The sequence below is a fragment of the Pelodiscus sinensis genome, chromosome 1 (assembly GCF_049634645.1).
Source record: "Pelodiscus sinensis isolate JC-2024 chromosome 1, ASM4963464v1, whole genome shotgun sequence".
Taxonomy (NCBI): domain Eukaryota; kingdom Metazoa; phylum Chordata; order Testudines; family Trionychidae; genus Pelodiscus; species Pelodiscus sinensis.
The window spans coordinates 44,057,264-44,072,733 of NC_134711.1; positions in this window are offsets into that span (position 1 = coordinate 44,057,264).

The window sequence follows — 15,470 nt, forward strand, 5'->3', positions numbered from 1 at the left end:
GCTCCACAGAGCCTGTGTATATGCTATGCTAGGGGTCACCAAACTTTTGAGGGTCAAACACACCTGTGATGGATAGGAGAAATGCTGGCCAGCAGTCGGTGACTAAAGGGTTAAACTCAGGTAGCTAAGAGTGTTGGCAAGGGGCCAGAAGAACCAATGGGATACAGTGCTGAAATCTGAATTGTATGTAGATACCTTGCCTGCTCTCTTTCTGTGTGAGTTTAAGCTAGGAGTGGGGAGACAGAGAAAGATTTAAACCCAGACAGAAGTACCACGCCTCCAAGGAATTTGGGGCATGGGAGTGGACTGAATCATGAAGGAATTATGGGTAAATAGGGGCCAAATGTGTATTTAGTCACTATACGGGTTTCTTCTTCTTCTTTTTTTTTTTTTTTTTTTTTGGTTGTTTGGTTAAATTTCTCTATGTGAATCTATGCCTTCCTTCCCCCCACACCATATTAAAGCTACAGCCCAAAGAGCTATGGTTCTTTGTGTTTTGATCTGTTCTTTTCTTTTATGTAGTAACTAGCAATCAAGTTTGTTTTATCAAGTATATCTTTTTGCTTTGTTAATAAAACTGCCTCTTTTAAGTGATGATTTGATTCGTGTGTCCTGGAAAGTAATGAGAGGTCTCTCTGTGTGTCTGCCTAGCCTGAGAGGTCAGCTATCAGAGACAGTTTGTTTTCTGTGATTTTTTACTTCTTTTTTCAAGCTCTCTGGTGGCAGAGGAGCTTGGGCTACCACTGGGGAAGGAATGCAAGTGTTCCTTCTTGGTTTTTCAGGCTTCTTTAAAATCACTTGAAGGTGGCAGCCTATCTTCCAGAGCCAGTTCATCCATGACTCTGAGGAGTTGTTTTTTATTTGTTTGTTTGTTTTTTGTAAGCAGAGCCAATAGAGGCAATGTATTTAAGGTCTTTTGCAGGCCCCCACCTTCTGTATTCGGCTTGCCAGAGTGGGGAATAGCCCTGACAGCACCCTGTCCCTGTGTGTCCCACACTACTGCCTCCTCCAGAACTAGAGTGGCTGATTGGGAGGGGTGTCGCAAACAGGGTAAATGGGTCTGATTAGAGGTCTAAGATGAGGTTGTGCTGGGGCAGGGAGCGGAGATGGGTGGGAAGCAAGAGTGGAGCTGTTCATGAAACTACCACTCGTGGGTCCGACATGTCCTTCTGAAGGTTCCTATGTACTCTGCTGTGGGGGGGGGGGGTCGTGCCCCACAGTTTATGGACCTCCACCCTATGCTATTTCCTTTCACTGCCTTCTGCACAGAATCAGGCTGGAGACGGAGTGCTATGATGATTTTGGGTTTCAGAGCATCCCGTGGAGGACCATGAGGTGACTGACGTGTCAGAGTCAGCCCTAGCGCACAGAATCTAGCTCTTTAATCTGAAAAGGAATCTTTGTGTTCTCTTTCATAGGAAGTTTGTGAGGAACTGCAAAATAGCGAGAACATTTTGGAGTAAATGCAATTTCATGTTTACAATGTTAATTTTCTTTGGCTGCTAATTGTATTGGGATTTTAACACTTTAAAATATCTGCAAACAATGAAAGTGCAAGTAACCAAAACTTTCCGATCTCTGGGCAAATCCCTCCTTAAGGTAATTCCCTTCATCTCTGTTTTGAAAATTAGCTTATTCTCTGGTTTTGAGGCCCGAGGGGAGGGGTGAGAGAATTTTTCTTATTAGACATTGCTGTTATTGATAAAATGCATAATGGGCTAAGCATAAGCATAGGCACACAAAGGGTGTAAGTTATATCCAGGTGAGTTTACTAGTAGTTTTCAAGGATGTACATCTAAATGGGAATATATTAGGGAAGAATACAAAATAACTCCACAGAACCCTGTGTCCATACAGAGCTACAGTTACTTGCATGGGGCTGCTCACAGGCACACAGGTTTGTATAAGAGGAGATCTTTATAAGACTAAGGCCTACAAGCCCAGTCTTACTAATTCAAGTTGTCCCACAGCTTTAGGTGGTGGATGTTAGGAAGGCATTCATTCTGCACAACTTACTGGATCAGTGAGGTTGGTGGACTAGTCACGTGTTGCACAATCCATGTAGCAAAGGCCAATAAGTGCTTACTTCTACTCTTGTGACAGATAAACTCAATGGCAGCAAAATGGAGGTAGGAAAAAATGGGCCAAGTCATGCAGCTGTTCAGGCCACCACACATAAATGAAGTCCTTGTCTACAAAAATGCTCCCTTATAGTTCATGTGTATAAACTATTAGTATTCCGGAATACTGAGAAGCAATAAAGCCAAGGGTATCCTTTACACTGTTCCAAAATACAATCCAATTTTGGCATATGGAAGGACTGCAAAGTCCTATGGGCTTTAATGGCAGTCTTGTTTATAGAATAACTACAATGATCAGTCCCTGCCCCCTCCCCCACACTCACTTTTTTAAAATGTTACATTGGTGTATCATACACTTATGATATCTTCTGATATCACTAGACTCCCAATCTCCCAGATATTTTTCTGCCTTGGTGTTCTTTCACATTTGATTCTTATCGCTTATTTCAGTTACTTACCTCATGACTCATCATTCTTCTTATATTGTTGGTTCTGAAAGCAGTGAGAAATCTGTCAAGAATGGATGGAAATTAGACATAATAGAGGAACAATTAAGATTTATTTTAGCAATCAGTGTGAGGTTTAAAAGATAAGTTTGAAAAAGAGAATGCTCGCTTAAGAGAGAGTGAGATAATATGGAGCAAGGCACAGAACAGTATGTAAGGAAAACCTATTTCCCCAACAGTCTGCTCAGATTAGCATGCTTCATCAAACCTTTGCCACCCAGAATATTGTACCAGATCTGGCATTTTAAAAAAATGGAAAACCAGGATTTGGGTTTATGAAAATCCTTTAGAACTGTTGACATTGTTATTTATTCAGCACCGTTTACAGGCGACCTCTGCCCCGCCCCAATTACGACCGAATTGGTTCCTGGAGAACTGTTGTAAGTCAGGCCATTGTAAGTCAAACCCTAATTGCCCATAGGGACAATGTTATGAATGGAGGTTCCATTCATGGCCCTCTTTGTCTCCTAGGAGTTGCAGCGCAATGGTGCCCTGAGCTGGCATGGGGCTGTGCTGAGAGGTAGGCGGTGCTGCAGCTCCCGGAGCAGAGTGGGCAAAAATGCGGGGCGTGGGGGTGTCACAGGTAGGGCGGTCGTAAGTCGGGGGGGGTCGCCTAGTATGTGTATAGTTCTAATAAAACCAGTTGAAGACACAGGATTCTACCCCACAGATTTTACAATGAGAATCACATGGGCAGACCGTCACCACACAGGGCCCTGCTGATGTCAATGGGTGTCCACAAAGAGTAAGAAGTTTGCTAGGCTGAGAAATTTTCAAGATTATTAACTAAACAGAGATATAACATGACAGTAAAGTGAAGAGTCAAGAGAAGGCAAAGAAAGAACAAAGAACATGGTTTCTCTCTCACACTCATACACACACAGATCTCCTAAAATTTATCTGTAAAAGTATATTTTGTTCATTCATTACAGTTGTAAATTCCTGCCAATTCTCACATTCTATTTACTTTTGTGCAGCACTGATGTGAAGGGGATAAAGTTGGCAAGAGAGTACATGAAACACCAGGAGAAATGAGATGAAGGTGAAGAGTAGTGGATAGCCACAGATGGGCAAAAGGCAGGGGTGAAATGAAAGGACAAACACATGTGGCAGATTTAGACTTTCTTGGCAGCAAGGATGTAGTGAGCTATAAATCAAATGGCAAATCCATTAACAGCAAAAGCAATTCAAAGAACAAATGAATCATTGAGAAACATATGAAGTGTGTGGGCTTAAGAAGCAAATCTTGAATATGCATAACATGTTTTTAGAGTAACAAGGCAGTACACACAGGGGGATGGAATTGGTCATAAATGTAAAATAACTTAACCAAAAATCTTTTAAATAGTGCAATTTCTCTCTTCTTCCCCAGATGGTACCATATGATAGATACCACTGTTCTTAAGTTCTATTGTTCTAAAAAAGAGAAACCATACAAAGTCTTTTACATGTGCTTCCCAAACACTCTGCTTCTTGCTTCTAACGTTGAATGGTACGGCATGTATTGCCCAGCAGTGCATTATTGATTTTGGATGCTAGGACAAAAATGGATGGAGGATAAGAAAATCTACTGCTGGGGTTAAAATACCATTTAGGTTGCACTAAAGGAATAAAATGGATTTTGTACCTAGTGAATGATGCTGTAAAGCAATGTAATGAAGAAAAGAATGGACCATCTAATTCAGAGATCAGCTATATCAGAGAATAGGGAGCAGAGCTTAGTGCAAATTTACAACAAATCTGATGTACAGTATTTATTGTTTTTTCTTTATTTTCCAGTTAGTACAAGGAGCTCAAAAGATGAAGTCTGTCACACACTGAGTCAGCAATTTGCAAGATTACCAACTAGACTCTTCCTGGCTGTCAGTTTTCTTAATGGGTTATCATAAACCAAATCTACCAGCTTTCTTAATTTGCTTTCTCTTCTCTGAATCTTAAACTTGTATTCCATACTTCCCATTAGATTCCTAGCACTGAACATATGACATGTAATATTCTGTTCATTATTAGTACATTCTGTGCACTAACCCGGAAAGGTTAACTGACTTGCCAATCTACATATAGTGAGACTCATTGGTAGAGACTGAAATAGAAAACAAAGCTCCTGGCTCCCAATCCGATGTTCTAACCACTAAATTTCTATCCCTTTCCATTCTTAAAAAAATCTTTCCCCAATACTAGTCACTTCAACTCCTAATAGTTTATGTTGTTTCCTTTTTAATTAACATCAGGTGGTTGACTTGTATCTAGTATTAAGATGACCAAAATCCAAGTACTTCCTAAGTGCAAAGAAAGACATGAAGGGCATGTCTACATAGGAAATGATTTCAAAATAACTTATTTTGAAAAAAATAACTTCGGAAATAATAATTTTGAAATAGCGTGTCCACACTATGAAATTAGTCTGAGGCAGCCTCCCTTAATGAGGATGCGCTACCTCGAGTTAGAGCCCTAGGAACGCTGGGGAATAAATGCTTTGAACGATTCTGGGGAGTAATTATTTTGAAATAGCAACAAGGGAGGATCTACACTAACACTATTTCAAAATAAGTGTTATTCCTTGTGGAAAGCAGGAGTTACTATTTCAAAATAACTAGCTCCTTATTTCAAAATAACAGGCCTGGTAGTGTGGATGCTCTGCTTGCTATTTCAAAATAAAGGCAGCTGTTTTGAAATAACTTCCTAGTGTAGACCAGGGCTCCAGGAGCCCAGGTGAATTCAATCTTACATTACGGGTAATATAGCTAGATACTTCATTATTCCTGTCTAGTTTCCTACAGTCCTAGACCACTTCTGAGAACCTCAGTAAATTGATTGGTTGGTTTTAAGGTAACTTTTCTTTAGGCCTAAAGAGGTTTTTGTATTTATACTTTTTTCATTTTTCTTTAGCCCTTAAAAACATTTTCAGCATTGTAACTGCACTAGAATATTACACTTTAAATGACTAATGCAATTCCCTAGGTCAGGAGTGCCTCTCAAGCATCCAAGTATAAATTTCTAGTAGAAATAAGATTGCCAAATAGTATTCTCACCTTTAGAGTTTCACATCTAATTCCCTAGACAGCACTCCACTGAAAATCTCCCTCCTACGCACCATGCCACTCCTAGCATTACACAGACCCTTCAATTGTGTGTTTAGAAAAAGAAATCTGTCTTTCACAGAGTGTCTCAAATATTAAATGCATAAAAATTCCTTTTAACGTTAAAGATCTGATATATTCCATGCTAAATAATATTTTCACAGTGAAGAGCCACTCTAAAGCATTCAGTTCCCAACTAAAACTTTTATTTCTGAAGTCTTTTGATCCATTTTTGTGCTATTGTATCTTCAACTATAGGATCATAGAGGATTCCAACAGCACAATAATTAACACGTAGCAGCCTTCACGGAATCAAAAATACAGGTGTATTATACCTCTTCCAGAGGTGCTGCATGACATGTACAGATACAGGTTGGACCTCCCTGGTCCGACACTATCAGAATCTGACTGGATACTGAATGAGAGAATTTGCCAGACCAGGGGAGGTGTCCCTACCACCTGCCCCAAGCCACCTAGCCTCCTGCCTCTGGCCCCATCAACTCTCACCACAGCTGGACTGTCTGTCATGATGCTGCTGCCCCCAAGCTCTGGGTTGCCACATTTGGCCAGGGTTGTCCAACCCCCAGCACTGCCCTTGCATTGCTGTGAACGGGCAGGTTTCCCCAGCTCTGCGCTGCTGCAAGTGGGTACAGCTCTCTAGCCTCCAGCCTGCGCTGCTGCAGGTGGCCAGGCTACTTTGCCCTGGCCCCGCACTGCAAGGGCAGCTGAGGTTCCCCGGCCCCACACTGCCGTGTGCTACTGGGCTTCCTGATGTCGGCTGGTTTTGGTAAACATCTTTATTAATGACCTGGATGAGGAGCTGGATTGCATTCTCAGCAAGTTTGCAGATGATACTAAGGTAGGAGGGAGAGGTAGATACGTTGGAGAGTAAGGATAGGGTCCAGAGTGACCTAGACAAATGGGAGGATTGGGCCAAAGAAATCTGATGAGATTCAATAAGGACAAGTGTAGAGTCCTGCCCTTGGGATGGAAGAATCCCAAGCATTGTTACAGGCTGGGGACTAACTGGCTAAGAAGCAATTTGGCAGAAAAGGATCCAGGGATTACAATGGATGACTGCATATGAGTCAACAGTGTGCCCTTGTAGCCAAAAAGGCTAAGGGCATATTAGGATGCGTTAGGAGGAGCATTGCCAGCAGATCTAGGGAAGTGATCATTCCCCTTTATTCAGTACTGATGTTGGGAGGATTGCATCCAATACTGGGTCCCCCATTACAGAAAGGATGTGATGCATTGGAGAGGATCCAGTAGAGGGCAACGAAAATAATTAGGGGGGTGGAGCACATGACCTATGAGAAAAGGCTGAGGGATTTGGGCTTATTTAGTCTGCAGAAGAGAAGAGTGAGGGGGGATTTGATAGCAGCCTTCAACTTCCTAGAGGGCGGTTCCAAAGAGGATTGAGAGAGGCTGTTCTCAATGGTGATAGAATGAAGAGCAATGATCCCAAGTTACAGTGGGGGAGGACTAGGTTGGATATTAGGAAAAACTATTTCACTAGGTGGGTAGTGAAGCACTGGAATGGGTTTCCTAGGGAGGTGATGGAATCTCCATCCCTAGAGGTTTTTAAATCCCAGCTTGACAAAGCCCTGGCTGGGATGATTTAGTTGGGATTGGTCCTGTTTTGAGCAGGGGGCTGGACTCAATGACCTCCCGAGGTCTCTTCCAGCCTTAGGAGTCTATGATTCTCTGGTTTCCAGCCCTGCATTTCTTTGGGGTTCCTCCGGCCCTGCTGCGCCCAGGCCTGGCCAGGATGCTGGCCCTCCTACCATTAGGCCCCTGGGCTCTCTGGTCCAGGAGCATCCGGGGACCTGCTAGACCACAGATGTTGCCAGACCAGAGAGTTCCAGATTTCAGAGGTGCAACCTGTGCCTCCTGGTATATGAAAAATACTAATTGATCTCTTATTAGAGTGACAGTGTCTCTCTAAAAGCCACTGGTGTTGTTTACTTGGCAAATCAATTCAGACTATATCAAGAGAAGAATTTTTGGGTTTCATTATATATTCTGAATTGCACCATACTATGGAGCTCATTCTAGTTTTCCATGTGTGTGTCACTGTGGAATTTAAGTTTCAGAATATTAGTGTTGCACACATTATGCAATTTGTAGTCCATAAGTTTGTTTTACAGTTTTGCCTGGCATAAAAGACGTTTGTCATCTTGATATTTCAAATCTACTTCTATTTTAGGAGTTGTGGGAATTTTGCACAAAACCCTTATTTCATGTTTTCTTTCTACCCATATTTCCAAAGCAAAGGATCAGATAAATATCCAGAATATTGGGTGATTGGATGCGGTGATTCTTCTGAATTTCATTTTTCCTAATACACTCCTGTTGGGGCACAACATGGTCACATAATTAACTTCTGACCGTGATGGAATCATGTTTAAAGAACATATTCAAGCAGTTGCATAGAAATCCATGGCAAAAATAGAGAGATGTGATGGGGAAAGAAAGATTCAAAGTCAAGGCCTACAACTTAAAAATATGAATACCTTATAGCTTATGTAGTGCACTATTCCCTATTGATCTATGAAATGTATTATTTTAAGATGAAATACATTTGTTAGCTAAAGGTCAAATCTTCTGTGTTCTGCAAAAGTGTCTAAAGTTACTGCTGATGTGATATTGGATTATGTGAAGCCTTAATCTGATTAATAACTAGCATTTATATAAAATCTTTCATCCAAATATCCCAAAGTGCTCAAATAATAATGTTATGGACTGGGTGAATCCTTGTTATGGGATTGAGAGTGATGTGTTAATTAAAGGGTGAGTTCACAATTAACTATAAGCATAAACTCCATCTAAGGGTATGTCTACACTAAAGCGCTAATTCAAACTAATTTATTTCAAATTAGTTAATTTGAAATAGGCTAATTCGAAATAACGCATCTAGACCCAAAAACTAATTTGAATTAGCATTTTGCTAATTTGAAATAGTGCGTCCACACTGGTTGGATGCTGGGTCGCATGTAAGGGCAGCTGAAACCAGTTCCAGCAAGGCATCAGGTCAGTAGTTGCTTTGTGTGGCTGCTGTGTGAGGCTATCTGAGGCTTGTGCTTAAAGGGACACCCCCCCGGACAGCCAGTTCTCAGCTTTTTTGCTTGCTTTCCTACCTCGCTGAGGGACAGCAAAGCGGTTTCCTCTCTGTCTGCCTGTATCGGTGGTTCCCATTGGGGCAACCTCCGCAGTTGGCACCATGGAGCCAGAGCTTTTGGACTTGCTGCTGCAAGCCTGCCAGCAATGGCTGGAGGCTGCCTGGCACCATCTTGTGCATATCAGCTCCCTGCCCCTCCCCCTGGCCTCCTTGGGGGCTGTGGAGGAGCCACAGCAGAAGCGGAAGTCAGGGTGTCCCGCCGCATCTGGCGTCTGGACACCAGCAGCGACTGGTGGGACCACATCGTCCTGGAGTGCTGGGGAGACCAACAGTGGACCCAGAACTTCAGGATGAAGAAGGACACCTTTCTGGAGCTCTGTGAGTGGCTCACCTCTGCTCTGTGGTGACGGGACACTTGCATGAGGCCTGCCATTCCTCTCCAGAAGTGTGTGGCCATCGCCCTGTGGAAGCTCTCCATAACGGACAGCTACCGATCCGTCGGGAACCAGTTCGGTGTGGGGAGATCCACCGTCGGAGCAGTGCTCATGCAGGTACGGCACTCACTGGCCACTGGGCCGGGGAGGAGGGGGTCTGCAAGGAGGGGATGGGCCGCCCCAGGGAAAACGCGGGGGGGAGGAGTCGAAAGTGCCCCGTACGAGAGGGTTCAGTCTGTCCCGGCCGTACTACACGTGGCCAGGATCACAGCAGGGGTTGCTTCTGGGAGTGGGGCATAGGGCAGTGCCAGGGAAATAACACTCCCAGCCACCTGGGCACCCCAGTGATTCACGGTTTGGTGTGTCTCTCTGCAGGTGGTCAAGGCCATCAACAGGGTGCTGCTCTGCAGGGTGGTATGCCTCACCGACCTGGACACGGTCATCTAGGGGTTCGGTGCCCTCAGCTTTCCTAACTGCAGGGGGGCCATCGACGGGATGCACATCCCTATCGGTGCCCTGGAACACCAGGCCTCCCAGTATATAAATTGCAAGGGATACTTCTCCATCCTCCTGCAGGCCGTGTCTGACCACTGGGGCCAGATCATGGACATTAATATGGGCTGGTCCGGCAAGGCACACGATGCCAGGGTGTTCCGGAACTCCTCCGTGTGCCAGAGGCTTCACGCTGGGATCTTCTTCCCCGACCACCACATAAGGGTCAGGGACATGGACATGCCCGTCTGCCTGGTGGGGGATGCGTCCTACCCCCTACAGCCCTGGATGATGAAGCCATACATGGGGCACCTCAACCCCTTCCGGCAGGCCTTCAATGCCAGGGTGACCAGGGCCCGTATTGTGGTCGAGGGGCCCTTCGGACGCCTGAAAGCCCAATTTAGATGCCTTCTCACCCGCCTTGACCTTGCCAAACACAATATCCCTCCCATGGTGGCAGCATGTTGTGTGCTGCACAATGTATGTGAAAGAAAGGGGGAGGCTTTCCTGCCAGCCTGGATGGCTGAGGCTGACGGCATGGCTGGCCAGTACATGCAGTCCCACACTGCTGCCATCCGGGAGGCCCAGCAGGGGGCCATCCAGATCCTGGAAGTCCTGCGGGAGAGCTTCCAGGTGGAGGACTGAACTCTCCCTGCATGCCCCACTGGGGCCTTCTTGCACCCTCCCCTCCTTCCCCTTTCCCCTCCCTAACCCCCCTTCCTAATGTAAAATAAAGACACCTGTTTTGCCAACAAAACCTCTCTTTATTATAAATAACTGGGGTGGGGGAAGGGAGGATTGAGGGTGGAAGAGGGGAGAAACCTGGGAGGAGGGAGCTGGAAGGGGGAGGAAGGGAAGGGAAAGCTCAGGGTTGGGGGTCCTGCTGGCTCTCCCATCTCACAGCACTGCAGGTGCGGGACCATCAAGGGGGAGTGAGTGTGGAGGTTGGGGTAGGAGAGACGGTGGGTGCGGAGGAAGCGGGAGGGGAAGCGGGGGTGGGAGGAGGAGCGAGAACTGGGGCAGCCACAGGGGCTGGAGCAGGAGGAGGCAGGAACCTATCCACCAAGGTCTGGAGGTGGCATCTGAGGGTACGGCCCTGCTCCTCCAGTGCCTCCAAGCTCCTGGGTGCAGAGCTGGTGCTCCAGTAGCCGCAGGTACCACCGCTGATAGTCCTCCAGGTTGCGGGTGCACCTGCTGGCCCGGGTGCGGGTGTCTGTTGGAGGCAGGGTGGTGCACCCTGCAGTCTCAGGTGCTGCAGCTGTGGTGAAACAAGAGCAGTGGTCAGTTCTCCCTGGGGACACAGTGGGTGAAACCCAGTCTCCCTCTGCAAGGCGAAGTCGGCGTGTGGGGAATGGGCCAGGGCCCCTGCATGACACCTACCTGCTGCTCCATGGTGGGCAAGGCACAGGCGCACAGTCCCTGGGCTTCCTCTCCAGCGCCCTCCCCCATACACATAAGGGGAGCATGATGGCACTCACATGTGGAGCCCTCCCCGGCCTCGGACGACACAGCCGATGTGCTCTGTGGGATGCCTCGGGGGTCCTGGGTCCTGGGCAGGCTCCCTGCAGGCTCCTGGCTCTTGGCATCCTCCTCCTCCTCCTCCATGTCAGGGACGGGGCCCTCTGCCCTGGGGTTGATCACCACCCGGGGGACATGGACTATGTGAGCCCCTAGGATGCTGCCCAGGTCCTCATAATGAGGGCATGCCTCCGGGTCGGCCCCTGGCTGGGAGGCCCTGGAGTAAGCCTGCCACAGGTCTTTAATCTTGCAGCGGACCTGCTCTTGGGTCTGCATGTGGCCTCTGGTGGCCAGGCTGGCATCCATGAGGCTGTAGACGGCCACATTCCTGTGCCTAGTGTGGAGATCGTGGACGTTGGAGGCTTCCCCCCAAACCTCAATGAGGTCCACAATCTCCGCACTAGACCAGGCGGGCACTCACCTTTTGCAGCCCCGGGCAAGTTCCTGGGAGCCGCCGGCCTGATCCTGGGAAGAGGCAGAGGGCTGGGTGGCAGCGGGTGGCTGGTTCATCCCGTGCCAGGTGCAGGGTGGGCACACCATGCCCCTTTAAGGGCTCCAGGGCCAGGAGGGAGGCAAAAGAGTTTTCCTGGTTTGGCCCAAAGTGGCCACCAGGGCAACCTGGGAAGGGCTAGCATCCAACTAGTGGCTACACAGCTCTTAATTCAAACTACTTAATTCGAACTAGGCGTTACTCCTCATATAGGCTGTGTCCAGACTCAGGGGTTTTTTCGAAAAAAGTAGCCTTTTTTCGAAAAAACTTCACCTGCGTCTAGACTGCAGCCGCGTTCTTTCGAAATTAAATCGAAAGAATGTGGCTTTTCTTTCGACGGTGGTAAACCTCATTTCACGAGGAAGAACGCCTTCTTTCGAAAGTGCTCTTTCGAAAGAAGGCGTTCTTGAATGTAAATAGAGCTTCTTCGAAAAAGAGCATCCAGACTCACTGGGTGCTTTCTTTCGAAAAAGCGGCTTGCTTTTTCGAAAGTTCCGCGTGAAGTCTAGACGCTCTCTTTCGAAAGAGGCTTGCAGTCTAGACATAGCCATAATGAGGTTAAATCCGAAATAGCGGTTTGCATGTGTAGCCCCTATGAAAGTTAATTCGAACTAACGGCTGTTAGTTTGAATTAACTTTGTAGACATACCCTAAGAGACCAGAGAAGTAAAGTAAGACAAAGAGCATCTGAAGAAGTTGCTGACTCTTGGAAGAAAGCTGGGGAGGGGTTTTAGGGTCAGAGATGCAGCATGAAACGGGTGCTCCTGCTGCTGCTGGGAGCAAAAGAAGCTGTTTTCTGATATTTGATTCATTTTTACATGCAAAGATCAGGACTTCGCATATTCTTCATAAATAAACAAAACTGCATCAAATAGTACCTGGCTGCCACCAATTTTTACTCATAACTAGAACACCCACAGAGCCCCAGACTTTGACTAGCCACTCAGAATAAAGGAGGCAATAGTATATATACATAGAAATGCAGCCGCTTTAAATAGAAAGCAGCAGCCACTCCACAGCACTACAATGAGCAGTGAAGAATATTTTAGACAGTGAAAATTACAGTGAATTTAAGGTAAGCAGACTATAAGCAGCCAGCTAGATGTAGATGAGAATGCTGTAGTAACACCTCTTTTCATGCAAAATGTTGCATGGCTACAAGTGATTAGAACCTTGGTTTTATGTCCCATCAAAAGGAGACTATCTCCTAACAATGTATTAAAATATGGGGAATACAGATTGTAGGGGAAAATGTCCCCAACCTAAATCACCCACTCTACTTATTACAGCACCCAGGTAACCTTTAAGAATCTGTCTAATAAGAGGCTCATGAAACCTTGCTTATTTTTAAATTAAAGTCTTCTGAGATAGCTGTGCTACTTCAGGCTGTGAGCTATGGGCCTTGAACAGCCAAAGAGAATAAGCTTCACAGTAATGCTATTATCTGTCTTGCAGTAAGCTGAGGCTATCTGTTACATTACCCTCTACATGGCCTTTATTTCCCTCTTTCCTGACATTTGAGTGTGTTAGTGCTATCTGGCTGTCATTAACAAGCCAGGTCAGGACAACATTTACTTAGGATGCCTGACAGTCTTCATTGCTCAGCTGTTGGACATACCGACTTTCTTGGTTTGACATTTCTCTTTCCCTCTCTCTCTTTCTGTCTGCGTGTGTGTGTTTGTGTGTGTGTATATAAATATATATATATATATAACATTTATTGGGGGGTTATTTAAAAAAAAACCTCTCAATCCATCATCATTTGATTTGAAACCTCTTTGAATCTTACATTAGTTCAAGATGTAGATCAAGTTAGTTTTGATTTTGAGAGCAGTTCAGGACTACAAATAGTGCTATTTTTAAAGCCATTTTTCATAATTCTTGTACCATATCATCAAATCAGTCACTGCAGAGATGTTTTCTTGGTGCATTTCCCTCCCTCTGCCTTTTAATGTTGCCAGCAGAGTCCATACTTTTTTGTGGGGGTGTCTTTCAGCAGCTGCCTCAGCCGTCGTGTACACTGGGCTCAGGGGATCAACTGGGAGCCTGGAGCAGGACAGCAAAAGAGTCTCTCCCAACACTTACTACTGTGGTGAGGACCTGAGCAACCCAGCAACCCGCTCCACTCTACCCCACTGCCCATTTCCTGACCTGCTGTTCTCGGCTTCACAGAAAAGTGAAGAGCAACAGACTGGGAGAGGACAGTAGGGTGGAGTGGAGCAGACTGCCTGGTCATTCAGGTTCCCACCATCATGAAGAGTACAGAGGCAGGAGGCATAGCGGGGTTGGAGGAAGGGTGGGGCTTTGGGGAATAGATAGTGAAGGGAGCAGGGTGGACCTACAGCAGATGGGGTTTCCCTTGACCTCCATGCCTGGGGCACTGGCGGGGAAGTTGCTGTCCCAAACCCCTAACCTTATGGCACCGTAGAGACCGCCCTGGTAGTCATTATAGTAACACCTTTTGTACTGTTCCTTCCTGCCTGGCCATTGTCTGCACATTTTTCTAGATGACCCAGTATGTCAAGGAAGTAGAATACAAGTACCTCATGTGCAGTCTCATATTAGGAGCATGATAGTGGACTATAGGTTTTATTCAAGAGCCCAAAACATCCTGGATTCTAATCTGAACTAGCTATTAGTTTGTTGTGTGTCCTGACAATAACTTGGCCCATCCTGTTGTGTCTGATACCTCAGTTAAAAACAAACTAAAACAGAAAAACAAAAAAACCCAACCCTATCTTTAGAAGGAGAGTTATATTCTCTAAAAATGTAATTAGCAGATGAGCACTTGTTCCTACTGCAAGTTGCATAATCCAAGACACACTCCTGGAGATTTTTTTTCCCTCTTCATCACTTACACTTCATTGACTTGGTAATAGAAGAGAGAGAGTATTTTTGGCAGGAGAGGCTGTATTTCAAAACTGCAATTCATCGCTTAACTCATTACCAGCAAATTCTTTCTGCACATTTCTATAGTATGGATCAATTTCCAAGATATCCTGAGTTTAGCATTGCTGCAACCTATATAACATCACATCAGGTTTTAACAGAAGTTATTTGTTCTTGAGGTATTACTGTTTCCATATCTGTCCTGTGACAGGACCAATGCTAGGTCCAGATTTTCAGCTCATAGTCCTCTTGAAGCATAACAGAAATGTCAAGTACTATCTTAACCAATTTCAACTAGTTTACTTGGAATGCAATAATGGGACATACAAGCCTTGAAACTTAACTTATTCCAATGGATGAGCAGTTGTAAGACACTGATATTTTCCATTTAAAATGAATAGCTTGTATCTTGCGGGAAATCCTCAATAGCTTTAAAGGACAGGTTTAGTAGTTCTTAATTACTAGCCTATCACATTTCCTTAAACTTCCATCTTAGAAAATAAAGATACAGTATAAGTGTATTCCATTGTTGTGCTTGAAAAGTGAATGCATTTTAATGCTGCATTACTGACTACAATTAAATATTAACTGGTAGTCCAGGGCTATGAATGTATGTAAGAAGTCCTTCCCTGAAACAAACAACCACCATTTATTAATACACTGCAAACAACAGCTATACAGATATCACTGCTCCTAAAACAGGCTGGTTGCTTATTTCTTTTTAAAAACATGCATTATCAGAGAAAACCCTATTCATGAAACTGACCTTGTAATCAATAGTGGAGTTTATACTTCATTCTCTATAGTAAAATAATTACCTGAGTTCAAGTCCTGAGTGAAGGTTTCAGTTCCCCAAGGG